Genomic DNA, 13,912 nt, shown 5'->3' with positions numbered 1-13,912 from the left:
AAAGGCATAGAGTTGCTTCATGAAATACACTCAGGAATTTGCGGGTCGCACATTGGCTCCAGAGCTTTATCAGCAAAGGTAATAGGGCAAGGCTTTTATTGGCCAACACACATACAAGACGTAGAGCAGACAGTCAAAACATGCAAAGCATGCCAAACATTCTCTCCAGGACAGTCAAAACCATCATCGGAGACCTAGCTTATACCTCCGACATGGCCGTTGCAAAGATGGGGGATGGACCTGGTCGGCCCATTACCTCCATCCCAAGGAGGAAACAGATTCGCAGTAGTAGCAGTGGAATATTTCACAAGATGGATAGAGGCAAAGCCACTGGCGAAGATAACCTCAGAAACTATCAAAAAATTCTTCTGGCAGAACATCATTTGTAGATTCGGTGTACCAAGGATCTTGACAGTAGACAATGGAAAACAATTCGATTTAGAGAACTTCAAAGAATTCTGCAAAAGTATAGGGACAAAACTAGCCTTCGCCTCGGTATACCACCCAGAGTCCAATGGCACTGTGGAAAGAGCAAACAGAACAGTGTTTTCAGCAATATCAAAAACATTGCTGGGCCTACGCAAAGGAAAATGGATAGATTAATTACCTAGAGTTATTTGGTCACATAATACATCCATCTCAAGAACAATAGGATTCACACCATTCAAACTGCTCTATGGAGAAGAAGCCATGATGCTAGAAGAAATAAAGCACGAAAGTCTTCGCACAACAAGTCAGCTGATGTTGCAAGATGAAGAATATGCAAAAGAAACTATAGAAGCAATAAGACTGGAAGTAGTCCAAAACATTGCAAAATATCAGTCCCAAACCAAAAACTGGAGAGATTCCCAGGTGGTAAGGAAAGACATAAAACATGGAGACCTCGTACTCAGAAGAAAACCCAACGCACAACTGGTCGGCAAGTTGCAACCGAAATGGGAAGGCCCATACATAGCAACGGCAGCAGGCCGACCTGGTTCTTTCCACTTGACCAACAGCGAAGGTGTCACGACAACCCACACATGGAATATTGACAGCCTGCGCAGATACTACATCTAGGCAATGTACCAAAGGGCAACCGCCGCAAAATATAAGCGGAGGCCCCTCCATGCATTTACCTTAGTTTTTTTTACTTCAATCAAAACAAAATGTAAAAGAGCCTGCACTCTTTTCCTCACAGGGGAACTCCAAGCGGAGGTGAGGTTTTTAACAAGGCAGACTCAATGTAAAAATCCTCTACAAGTATAAAGAGGTAATTCCCTAAAAGAACGCCCCAAAAAACCCAAAACTGAAAGCGGCTAGCTCTGGCGCCGCAATATTCGATACACAAAAACTACAGGTCCTTTCAAAGCACCAGCCATAGGCAAGGGCAATTTGAAATGACCTCCATGGCCAAACAGGCCTTTGACCTTGACAAAGACCTAACCAAAGTCAGGCATCAAGGCAAAAACTTTTGGCCAAACAGGCCTTTGACCTTGACAAAGACCTGACCAAAGTCAGGCATCAAGGCAAAAACTTTTGGCCAAACAGGCCTTCGACCTTGACAAAGACCTGACCAAAGTCAGGCATCAAGGCAAAAACTTTTGGCCAAACAGGCCTTCGACCTTGACAAAGACCTGACCAAAGTCAGGCATCAAGGCAAAAAATTTTGGCCAAAAAGGCCTTTGACCCTTGACAAAGACCTGACCAAAGGCAGGCATCAAGGCAAAAATTTTCTGACCAAAAAGGCCTCCGACCCTTGACAAAGACCTGATCAAAGTCAGGCAGCAAGGTCAAAAAAAAACCTAGCATCAGGGGCAACAAATTTGTGGCGCTATAACCAGGAAAAAGGTCTCCGCCATCCAAAACAGGAAAAACACAAAGTGCCTGACAAAACACTGCCACCACTGTGGCGCCAGGCCTCTTTACTTCAAAGAAGATCTCAAGGGGAACGAATAATTCAGGCAACATACAGGCCATTAAAGTCAAGATATGTTCCACCTAACAACGTACAAAAATGTTAACACCCGAAAGCCACCACCCCACTATAAAAACGGATTCCCCCCATGCCCTTAAGAAACTCAGTCAGCATAAGGCGCAAGGGCGCAAGGGGGGAGCAAGGCATAGCACAGGCAAAAGCCATAGCGATGGCCATGGAGGCAGGGGTCTCCTTAGATATCCAAATCGGCCGTAGATATTGTATGAAAACTCGTAAAATCGGAGGCAATAGTAGACAGTCGGAGGCAGTGGGAAGAAAGATAGGACCTACGGCACGGTGATGAACAGCAAAGGCCTACGGAAGCAGGGGGATATCACACAAAATCTTATAACATCCCCCTGGTGCCGGAGACCTAACCTGCCGTCTCCAAAGATCAACCATGTCCCACGGGTGTGCAGCGTCGGAGACCAATACCTCCAGACAGCTAAAACACCCAGCTAAAGAAATCCCTAGAGTCTCCGCCGTCTGCACAAGCTGCGCCAAACCTCCAGCCGGACCAAACAATGATTCGGCAAGCCTCGCTAGGCGGACTTCAAGTACGCCTCCACCAGTCGAAAAACTGTGGAGACTTCTACCCCGGCCATCAAGCAAGCACAGAGAATGAGAAAAAATGGGGCAAAGGTCCTGGCCACCACCTCTGTATCGCGCTCGCTCGCCCAAGCAAAGGACAACGGTGTGCGAGCTCGGGACTAGACGAGATATGTAAACTACCACGATGGGCTCAAGCCACCGCATAAATAATCAAGAAAGTGAACCTGTCTTGTATTCCATAAAGCGTCGACAAACATTCTTACAGGACACCAACTTGAAATAAAAATCCTAACTATTGTGGCGGAGGTCCGCGCCAAGCGAGCGCGCGAGTAAACCCAGCGCGCTCATCGTCTATGTCAAACCTAACTGACTCAAACATGTCGGCGCAACGCCGCGGGGAAAGGCCGAATGCCAATACTCCCAAAGCTCTCCACTCACGTAAATACCGTCGTTGTAGAGAGTCAAAGGCGCAACATCTTGCGCAGGCTCCCGATTCGGAACCTACGCAAGGTTACAATTTTCCACAAGACCATTTAGAACAAAATAAACTTTATTCACAAAAGTCCAGCTGGACTACAAAATACACGCTAGAACAACTAAATGCTACAAAGAGCCTAGACCTCCGGCGCATCAGCCGTAGCGAAAGTCTCTAGAGCGGGGCTCGCATTAGCTGTGGGCGGGCACGGCGCCTGCGGCCTCCAACCACCGCCACCACCGATCGTAGATCCCCCCAGAGCGGCACCAGCGGCAGAGGCACCAACCGCAGTCGCCGAGCGTGGAACCGACGGAGGCCTGCCCGCAAGACCCTTCTGCGCATCCTACAGCATAGGCTAGAATGTCAGGGGCAAAAGCAACGAAAGCCTTCACGGCATCGCCAAAAACAAAAAAATGGCTACAAAGACTACAAATACCTTTGCCCTCTTGTCCTCCGCCAGTTTCTGGGCAGCAGATCTCCCAAATGGAGCCCAAAAGTGCCCGATGAAATTTCTCTAGGTTTTTCGCAAACCAAGAGAGGTCTCACCGAGCTCCTCTGGACCAGGCAGCGCCCCCTCCAGAATACTTTCGGTATGCGTACACCCACCACGTGCCAAAAGTTTGGCATAGTTCGCCACTCCCGCTAGCACCCCATAGTCCGTGCAACCGTTGATCAGACCGGGGAGCTTCGCAAGGTGACGCTTTAGCCAGGAGGCGAGGGCGTACACGCTATCTTCCTCCAGAGGAGCGGAGGTTTTGCCTCCGAGCTCGGCGATGGTGGCCCGATAGTGGCCAACGGTTGCAGCAAGGACTCCTTTGACCGAGTCCAAATGCCTCGTCGTCAGAGATAGCTGCTCCCTCACCGCTGCTGTGGATTCTTTCTCGGAGGCAAGCTCTCACCGGAGACCCTCGGTCAGCTCATTCGCCCTATGGGCCTGCTCGACGGACAAAACCTCCGCTTCCCGGGCCTTGGCGAGATCGGCCCTCAAGCCATCCTTTTCTCGCTCCTTCTCCGTTAGAGACAGGTGGAGAGCCATAAGAGAGTCCGATAGACCCCCTTTTTCACCTTCCAGGCGCTCGATTTCTGCCTTGAGCGCTTCGATCGCGACATCTCGGTCGGAGACCTCACGGGTACAGCGCTCTTCCATAACAACACCCGTGTGATACCCCTACGACCAGAGAAAAAAAAACAAAGCAATCAGCAAGGGAATCAAGAACAAGTCTAGAAGCGAGCATACACAAAAAATAATAAAAGAAGGAAAGGGGCAAAACCGTCGGAGACGCACCAGGCTCTGGTGTTCCAGGTGAACGCAGAGAAGCTGGAAGAAATCCATATCCCTCAGACGCTGTTTGAAGCGATCTGTTCAAAGAAGAATAAACAAACACGAAACAATAAGGTGAGAAAAGCAAATCTCACGTTAAACGCACCAACAGCCAAAGACCACCTCCAACGTCTCCAAGAACGGCAAGATAACACTCCTCCCAACCTGAGATACAAGTGTCGGAGGAGCCTACATAAAAAACAACAACAACAACAGCTCAGGTCAGAGGGTAGATCAGAAACAGGCCAGATGATGATCAAAATAAAAACATTTTATACTTACTCGGACTCGACGCCGTCAGCCCCGGTTGCCCCGGACTGAACCTAGCGCCCGCAGCGGCTGCTTGCTCCTCCGAGGTGAGAAGTCTAGCCATGACATCACCTGCAAAAGCAACAGATGCATAGTATTAGCACCTAGCTCAATACGCAAAGGAATGAATTGGGCGAAGACAATAAACACAAAGATGTGCACCAAACAGACTTACTCATAAAAAGCCCAGGCTGGGCAGCTTGCCACGCCCTCTGAGCAGAAGTCTCTGCCATATCGTGTGGCGAAGGCCCAAAGGGCCAAACTTCCTCAGCCAGTGGCCCGGCGGGCGAAGGACTCGAAGAAGGCTGAACCGCCGGGGCCTCCTTAGCAAGCGTGGCCTCCAACCGCCCGACGTCGGCCGCAGGCACGGGCGAAGGCGCGACAGTGGCAAGGGACGAAGGAACATGACATGGAATGGCCTCCGTGTCCTCTTCAGAGCTTGATCACAGCCTGCCAAGAACGTCGGGCATAGGCTCGACGGCGCTATCTTCCAGCTGTTCACCGACGCTCGTAGCACCATGCGAGGAGTGCACCGGGGCAACGCCGGTCTCTGGATGCCCGGCACCGCTCACAGCTCTGCTCGTCGGGCACACCAGAGCAACGGGAGAGCCGCGATCCCCTCCGCTCGCAACTCGCACATCTGCTAACGGGATGGAGGAGCTCTCAACATCTTCGCTGCCGGTGGAGGCAACGCCCGCACTGCCAGCAGAAGACAAGGCCGGCGCGATCAACGGAGCTCCGCTCTTCTTCTTCTTTTTCGCAGGCGCCTGAGAGCCGACGGCGCCCTTCCTCTTCTTAGACTCGGCCTCCGCCATAACATTCTTTGCGAAGGCCTTTTTCTTCTTCTTCTCAATCGAAGCCAGGACCTTAGCAGGAACCTCGCGCTCCCGGTAGATGATCCCGACCTCCTCGAAAACTCGATTGAGCCATGGCATGGTGCCTGCCACGGCCATCCGAGACATGTACTCACGCTCGGAAATCTTGCCAACCAACCCTATGGTAGCTTCCTCAACTTCGGAGATGAAACCGTCCTCCATCACCCCCTCCCCCAAGGACCGACCGAAGCGGGGGAACGGAATCCCGGCCTCCGGCCCGAAAACGGGAACCTTGACCTATTCCAGCCAAAAGGCTAGGTTGTTTTTGCCCAAGGGCCAGTAGTTGGAGGCCATGATCTCCTCCACCAGATCGTGGCCACCAGAGTTGCGGCACGCTACCGCAAAAGCCTGATCACAAGCCTCCCTCGTCGGAGACACCTCCTCCGTTGGATCCACGCACGTGCGTGGCGCCATCTCCTCCATCCGATAAGTCAATGGATACTCCGAGAGCTCCTCGCCATCCTCGGTTGTGCTACGGACCCCGTAGGTCTTCACGTAGAACCATTGCTCGAGCCAGCCGCGGTCCCACTTACCCTTCTGGCAAAAAGAGATCTCCAGGCGGTCCACGCCTTGGTTCCTCTTAGACATAAAAGTGCAACTACCATACTGGTAGGTCACCTCCACCTCCTTGCCATCTCGCACCTCCTTCTTCTTCGGCTGCTTCTACAGTTCATAGTTCGTGCAAAAGGTGTCCACATCCGGCTCGGCACCATAAGAGACGCATGCCCAGCAGAATTTGCTAAGCGTCAGGAAAGCAGTGGGAGTCAGATGATGGAGCTAGACATTGAAGGTCTCCAACACCCGGCGAAGGAAGGGAATGTAAGGAAGGCGGAGGCTGCAGGTGAAGAAGTCCTGAAAGACCACCGCATATCCTTCCTCTGGTTTCGGAACAGTCTGACCCAGCGGAGGGATTTTTACCCTGGAAGAAGGAAAACATGACTCCTTCAACATCTCCACAATTGCCTCCTCAGTAATAGAGGAGGGGCCGAAGTCCCAAGACTTTATCGCCATATTTCCGGAGTCCACGGCGATCAGGTCTCCGATAGACGCAGAGACACTCCCCAAATCCTCCTCTACTAGTTTTTCAATCTCCAACGCAGAGGCAGAGGCAAGCATGCACTCCTCAAAGCACGCACCCCAGCCGACTGCCCTAACGCCGAGAAGGTGGTGGTAGGGTCTAGAGAAGGTGGGCCGGCGAGTTTGGGTGGAGGCGGAAAGGAAAGCCACTGCGACAGCAACCTAAGCGTGAGACGCAAGCAGAAAGACGAAACGCGCGAGGGTAGCAAAAGGCGAAAGCGAAGAGAGCAGAGAGTGATTCCTCGAATGCAATGAAAGCGAATGAGCGGTGCGGGGGGGGGGGGGGGACCCCGCCACCAAAAGCACCCTTATATAGGCAGCGGGCAGGCGGTCCGGCTCCCGCCACATAACGGTCACCTCCGAAAGATTCGCCCGCCGCACAACGGTCACCTTCGAAAAAGTCGCAGGGAATGCAACGGACACTGACATGGCAGAAACGGTTGCGTCATAGGGCAACAGCCAGATTTGCCACCCAAAGGCTACTCTCAACGAGACCAACGGCCACGCCAGAGTGGGCTAGGGGGGAAGTAGCGGGGCCTCGCTCGAAGACACCGATGAATATGGCCTCCGCCCCCGCGGACGTCTTCGACCAAGGCGTTTTGAGCTCACGGCACGCTCCGGCGAACCATGGTCTCAAAAGGGGGGAACTGTTGTAACATGGCTTTGGCGGGTGGCGAAGGCCTCCGACAGCGAGGTGTCGCCAAGGCGTCTTCGACCGTCTTAGGGTGGAGACCCGGCGCTGACTAAAGGAACTTTCCCGGCTATGCTCGAAGGGCGCTGAATCTCCTTTTCATCGCGGACCTCCGCCAAGGCTAGGCACGCACGCCTCCGACCGCTCAGGCGGACGCCACCCCGTTTCAACTTACGAGTGTCTATGGTAATAAGGGCGGAGGCCACCCTACCTCTGAACTAATCAAACAAACGATCTTGCTTAAGTGTGCGCAGGTACTCAAGCGCAGGTGCTCGTGGTCCGTGCAAACGCACCAGCATGGCCCCTGTGCGGCCGGGCGGAGACCTACGGATGATGTCTCCGCTCGGACCGGCGGAGACTCTCCAAGGCGATGGCGTGCCCCTGAAGGCGGAGGCCAGCGTCGAGAACCATGGCCCCCGCGTGGCCGGGCGGAGACCCACGGGTGATGTCTCCGACTGTCCGGCGGAGACCCGCCGAGGCAGCGGCGCGCCCCTGGAGATGGAGGCCAGCGCCGGGGACCCAGGCCTTTGGGCCAAAGACCGAGGTATGGTGGGCCGGCTACTCATGGAAGCCCATCACTTGAAGACGGTATGGCAGGATTGCCCCGTGAACAAGAGGCTAGCGGCGGAATATTCCAGGAATGTATTGTAGCAGTTGAGGGGCATTGTAATAAATTCTGTTATGGAGTAGTTGAGTCCTACAAATAGGGAACACTTGTAACCATGCAGATCGGTGGGTGGATTATTTAATGAAACCATAGCTTTCCGTGCCATTCCCTTACTCACCACACTCCCCCCTGTCGTTCCTATCCCGAGCCTCCGCCCAAGGGCGGCGTCCGACGGGCGGAGGCCTCGGTCTCTCCCACGTTGTTTGAAACCGCCAGTTTCAACAGTCCTTAGTCATGCCCATCGGCGGGGTGCCTCATCATTATATCTTTCTTACACTCTTCGCCTGCCAGCGCAACAGCTTGGCTGACTTTGCACATGCAAACAGCCTATGCACCCGGGGAGCTATAGGGAAATACCAAACGACCTTTACAGGACCTCCTTTGGTCTTGGTACCCTCATCTGATGGCCCTTCCTTGTACCGTGGAGCTCCACACTTGGGGCACTTGTCCAAGTCATTGTATTTTTCTTCACGGTACAATATGCAATCATTGGAACATGCGTGGATTTTATCAACCTCGAGGCCGATGTGGCAGATCATTTGCTTGGCCAAGTATGTCTTTTCTGGCAACTCATTTTTTTCTGGGAGCATTTTCCTTATTATACCTAACAACTGATCGAAGCCTTTGTCGCTAAATCCGTTTCTCGATTTGAACTCTAACAGCATGATGTTGGCTTCTAGTTTGCTCATTGGACAATCCCTATACAATGGTGTTTTGCCATCTTGTCTCATTTTCTCTAGCTTTCTTAGCTATCTTTCACTAAGACATCCGGTCTCTATATTACATAGCAGCTGAGAAATGCCATCGTTATCCTCGGTGTCGTCAGCTAGCATGTTCCTAAACACATTATTAACTGTGGGCATAGGTTCCGTGTTGACACTGGGTTCCTCATCAGCATCGTCGATGGCTACGTCAGGCATGTCCACATCATCATCGTTTCCCTACAGAACATTCACACCAACCTCGCCATGCATAGTCCATATCGTATAGTTTGGCATGAACCCCCTAGTAATCAAGTGCGATCGTATAGACTCAATTTGATGAAAGTTCCTATAATTCTTGCAATCTTTGCATGGGCAAAAGACAGGGTTCCCATTCCCAGCATGGGCTTTGGCATCGGTGATAAACTGGCTGACGACATGCATGTACCGCTTGTCTGTTCGGGACAGATGCATCCACTCTCGATCCATCTCTACACAAAAAAAATTGAGACAGTAATTATAAAGAATTAATAAGAAATCAAGCTTCATGAACAACAATTGTAGATCGAAAGTATCATTTTTGGAAAACATTATTGTACACTAATTATTGGAAAATTGAAATTGGTAGCCCCAGCCCTGTAAATTGAAAAACGTAGTAAAAAACAATTATTGCACAATATTGAAGAACAACTATTCTACTCTACTTCTAAGAACTAATTATAGCATCACATACTAACAATGATGATCTTGACCACCATGGAATAATTAGCCACAAATTTAAATGTGTTCATAGACACCAACTGTTTGGATGATAGATTCACCACATTTTTTAGCCTTGCACAAATGTCCAATTGGAAAAGTGCTCTCTAGAATGGAGAAAGAACTAGAATGAGAATCAAGCAATGTATCCATCAAAACGAAGCTAATTAAGCAACTAAATCAAAGGAGTGGATGTTTGTTACTAACCTTAAAGCAAAAAGATCAAGCCATTCTTCAAAATCCAAGTTCTAGCTTCATGGTGATGAGAAGCCGCAACAATGGAGGGAAGGGCCCAAACACGCGCCTCTGTTCTCGGGATGGAAGAGAGGAGGAAGAAGAGGATGGCTGCAGTCTTTTTGTGCTGTAGGCTTATCATCGTCGGTTCTTGGCTAGAACCGACAGTGATAAAGCCCGATCACTGCCGGTTTGTGGCTTAAACCGGCAGTGATGAATGGCTGCCAAAACACTGTTGGTTCAAGCCACAAACCGGTAGTGATGTGATGCTTCACTGCCGGTTTTAACCCAGCCCCAATCATTTTTCTCATTTTCGAGCTCATAACCGGCAGTGAAGGAACATCACTGTCGGTTCTCATAAATCTGGCAGTGATGAGGCCGGCAGTGATGTCCAAATCTGGCGTAGTGTTTGTTCCGGGTAGTAACTTGGCAGCTAACTTCCAGATGTCAAACTGCAAACCTTCCTAAATTCCAGATGTCAAACTACAAACCTTCCTAAATTCCTAAGGTAGAAAGCAAAAAATTGGACTCTTGACTACATAGACAAACACATAGAATGTTCCACAAAATCTTAAGAACGTTCACCTAATTACAAAATCGTTGCTCCTTACTGCATATGTTCCACAAATTCTGAATAAAGGGTACTGCACACAGATTTAACAGATTTAATTTTCTTTGTGTTGCGTATACTACTGAACACAGTTTAATTTTCAACAAATACTAAGTGTTGATACCAAGGCCCATCTGTTATTCTAAATAGCATCACACTATGCAGAGTTGCAGACTGGTGTTGAATGATAGAGCTAACTGACATTCAGGCAATGGGAAAAATCATAGCAAGAAGCATAAATTATTTAATCACTGATTTTCTCCGCGCCGATTCTTTAATCACAGCAAGAAGCACATACATACTACAATTATAAAATCTCACAGATCTCCCTTGCTTGTATGCACATCCAGTTTGCTTGAACAACTACTAGAAAAAGAGGCACAACTTGACATTTGGGCAGCTATTTACAACTGTATACAACTCTGTTTTGCACAACAAGAATGGGGGAGAATGGGATGCACATACCTAATGGGAGCTCATCATCGGCAAAGGGCCCGATGGAGGAGGCGGCATGGAGAAGAAGGGCTGCCATGTCGCTGATCTGGCCAGAGCTCGTTGTGATGCACATACAAGGTTACAAGATGTGAACAACCTGAGCTACTAATTTCCAAATAAGGCAATCTGAATGAAAAATAAACACCAAGGAAATTTCTAAACTCTACTTATCAACTACTTCACTATTAAGTATGCTACTAACCCATTGATCAACCATGTCCAGAAAGGCATAATTTAAAACATGATAATTGTAAACCTGAGCCATATCATATTGCTTGTAGCCTTGTACCATTGCAGAGAAATACCAATGATTGCAAACTGCTTACCTGTTTGGCTTTATGTCATTGTTGACCTGATTATCCAGTTTCCAGCCCGTCTTTCTGAATAGCTTCCATCTCACTATCTCTTCACTGTCCCTATAGATGCAGAGAATGAGACTACTGTGTTGCATATAAACCATAGAATGTTCCACCAAATATGACATGAAGTGATCACAAAGGAGAAGGAATATGGAATTCATGAAAATATGTAGGTAATGCTGAATCCATGAATCTATTCTGTGATGAAAAAATAGTGGACTTAGCCACATTGATGTACTATGCCTAGTATATCATCATATTCTACGACAGACATGTTGTACCATGACTTCACAACAAACAAGTGAGCTACAGTAGACAAGCGTGAGTGTGTGGTTCTATCATGCACCAACTCATCTGCACTAGCAACCATCCTATAGAAAGCTTTGGCATATGCTGTTGGTTCAGCATCCAGTATAGGAGGATGGTGCCCTGCAAGGTCCACCAACATTTGATCCATCTAATCAACTTCATTAGTGCCCTCTCTATTTCCCACACCATCATATCCATTATGTGAAATAAGCCCCTCACCATGCTCGGTCCAAGTTTCATAGCCTTCCATAAAACCATGCCAACATAAATGCATCTCTATAGTATATCTTATATGCCTAAAGTAGTTCCAACATTGTGCACAAGGACACTTAATAGTATCATTTTTAGCTACACTAGGAATTGAAAATACACCATTCAAGAATTCATTGGTTTCATGAATCCATTCATTTGAGGGAGCTTTGCCACATTGCCAACCATTATACATCCATGTTCGGTTTGACATATTAACTAGTTCTATTTCAAATATTAATATATTAGATATCATAGCAAAGTAAGCTCAATTATTTTTGGTGCAAGGACAGACATTCCAAACTTAGACATGTGGGCACACAAATAAAATGTAGAATAACAACATCGTCATACAACAAATAAAACTAGTGAAGAAAGATGTGTACCTTGAGTCTCATAGGTATTCAACAACTCTTCACTGTCTACCTCCAATAGGAACCTTCGGTCCTTGTTTAGCCCAAAATCTTTACTGCAATACATCAGGGACATGAGATTAAAATTTCCAGTAAATTTTTTTTCATGCTATTAGTGAGGCCACTATGGCTGATATGCTGCCTATAGGTACTGAACAGGTACATGTCATGAAAATATCAATAAGAATCATAGATACTCTAAATAGACAAGGGAAACATGCTTTACTTATCCATACATTTTTACAGGAGAAACAGATAACCTGAAAACTCGATTCAGATTTGAAGCAGACAGCACCAGTGACCAAATCTTGAGGGAAGCAGACTTCAACTGAAAATTCATACAAGTGGACACTCAGATAAACTAGCATCTCAAACAAAAAATAGAATCAGTGAAAAGAGAAGTGTACCTTGACTGAAGTGTAGTGCACTAGTGGCTAGATCTGGAGGATGGAAGTGCAGGGGCAGGGGAGATCGACAAGGAGAGGAGGGTCATCGCGCCAAGACGAGCAGTGGGGGGGAAGGTCTCACGACCCTGTACAGCCGACGGAGGGCCTAGGGACGCGCCCCGGGGCACCGGCGGCCACCGGCTGGCTCCCAGCGGCTAGCACCCAACGGCTAGCGCCCAGCAGCTAGCGGAGTGGGGAGAGGGAGGGCACCGAATCGGTGGCGAAGGGTGCGCGGCGGTCGGCAGGCTGGGGAGCACAAGGGCACCAAATCGGTGGCGGCGGCCGGCGAGGAGCTTACGGAGGCATGGATCTCGAGGCTGCTGACCTGGTTACGGCGGACGGCATGGGTGTGGAGTAGCTGCGGTGGCGGGGCAGGCATGCATGCGTAGCAGTGACGGGGCGCAGCATGTGCGTGCGTGCATGAGGAGAGCCGAGCAGGCGAGTCCACGAGTGCGTGCGTGCGTGGGTGTTTGGGGGCGGCAGCCGGCGGGTTAAGGTTAGGACTTCTTCTTTTTTTATATTTTATTAATTAAAGTATTTTCTTTTCACGAGAACACGCGAACGCCAAAATGGAAACCGCGAAAGCCAAATCGGAGAGTGCGAACGTGAAATCCTAGTGGTCGCTTGAATTTTCGGTGCGTGTGTATATTTTTTCTGTGCGTTTTAAAATAACCGACAGAATAATAACATTTTTCCTATGCGTGCATATATTTTTTCTGTGCGTTTTTTAAGAACTGACAGAATAAATTGCATTTTTCAGTGAGTGTTGATTTTTCCGTATGTGTATTGTCACGCACAGAAAAATAATATAATTATTCGGTAGGTTTTTGTATTTTTCTGTTGGGATATTTTGGAACCAACAGAATAATCGTCATTTTTCTGCGCGTACCAAAAAACGCACAGAAAAAATCGTCATCCACAGGGCAATTCGAGTTTCCAGTAGTGACGGGGGTAACTTTGTAAATATATGTTCGTTACTTAAGTTATTCTGAGAGGTTCCGAATAAATATGGGACTTGCTAGCGCTCGGACGTCCATTCCGGGGTGCCAGCATCGGACGGCTACCCGCGTGTAAGGAACAACCGGGCTTTCGAGCAGCCTGCCCCCGTCGGTCGCCCCGCCCCGCACGCGCACGTGGCCCTGTCACTATGCGCCTGTGGCTGCCGCTCCTTCCCCTTGACCCCCTCCTCTCTCTCTGCATGGGTGGGACCCAGGAGCTAGGATAAACGGCTGAGGACGAGCGCCCTTCCCATCTGCTAGCCCCCAGCTCACGCCATCTGCAGGCCCTCGGTTCACCGAACCCCCATCCCTCGGTGCCCGAGCCATGCGCCCATCAGTCACCGCACCCCGTGACTCTCCGAACAACATCAAACACTTATAACATCTTGAATGCAACATACGTCTGAAACAAATA

This window comes from Miscanthus floridulus, unplaced genomic scaffold, assembly GCF_019320115.1.
Source record: "Miscanthus floridulus cultivar M001 unplaced genomic scaffold, ASM1932011v1 fs_322_4_5, whole genome shotgun sequence".
In the NCBI taxonomy this organism is placed as follows: Eukaryota; Viridiplantae; Streptophyta; class Magnoliopsida; order Poales; family Poaceae; genus Miscanthus; species Miscanthus floridulus.
This window is presented reverse-complemented; position numbering follows the sequence as displayed.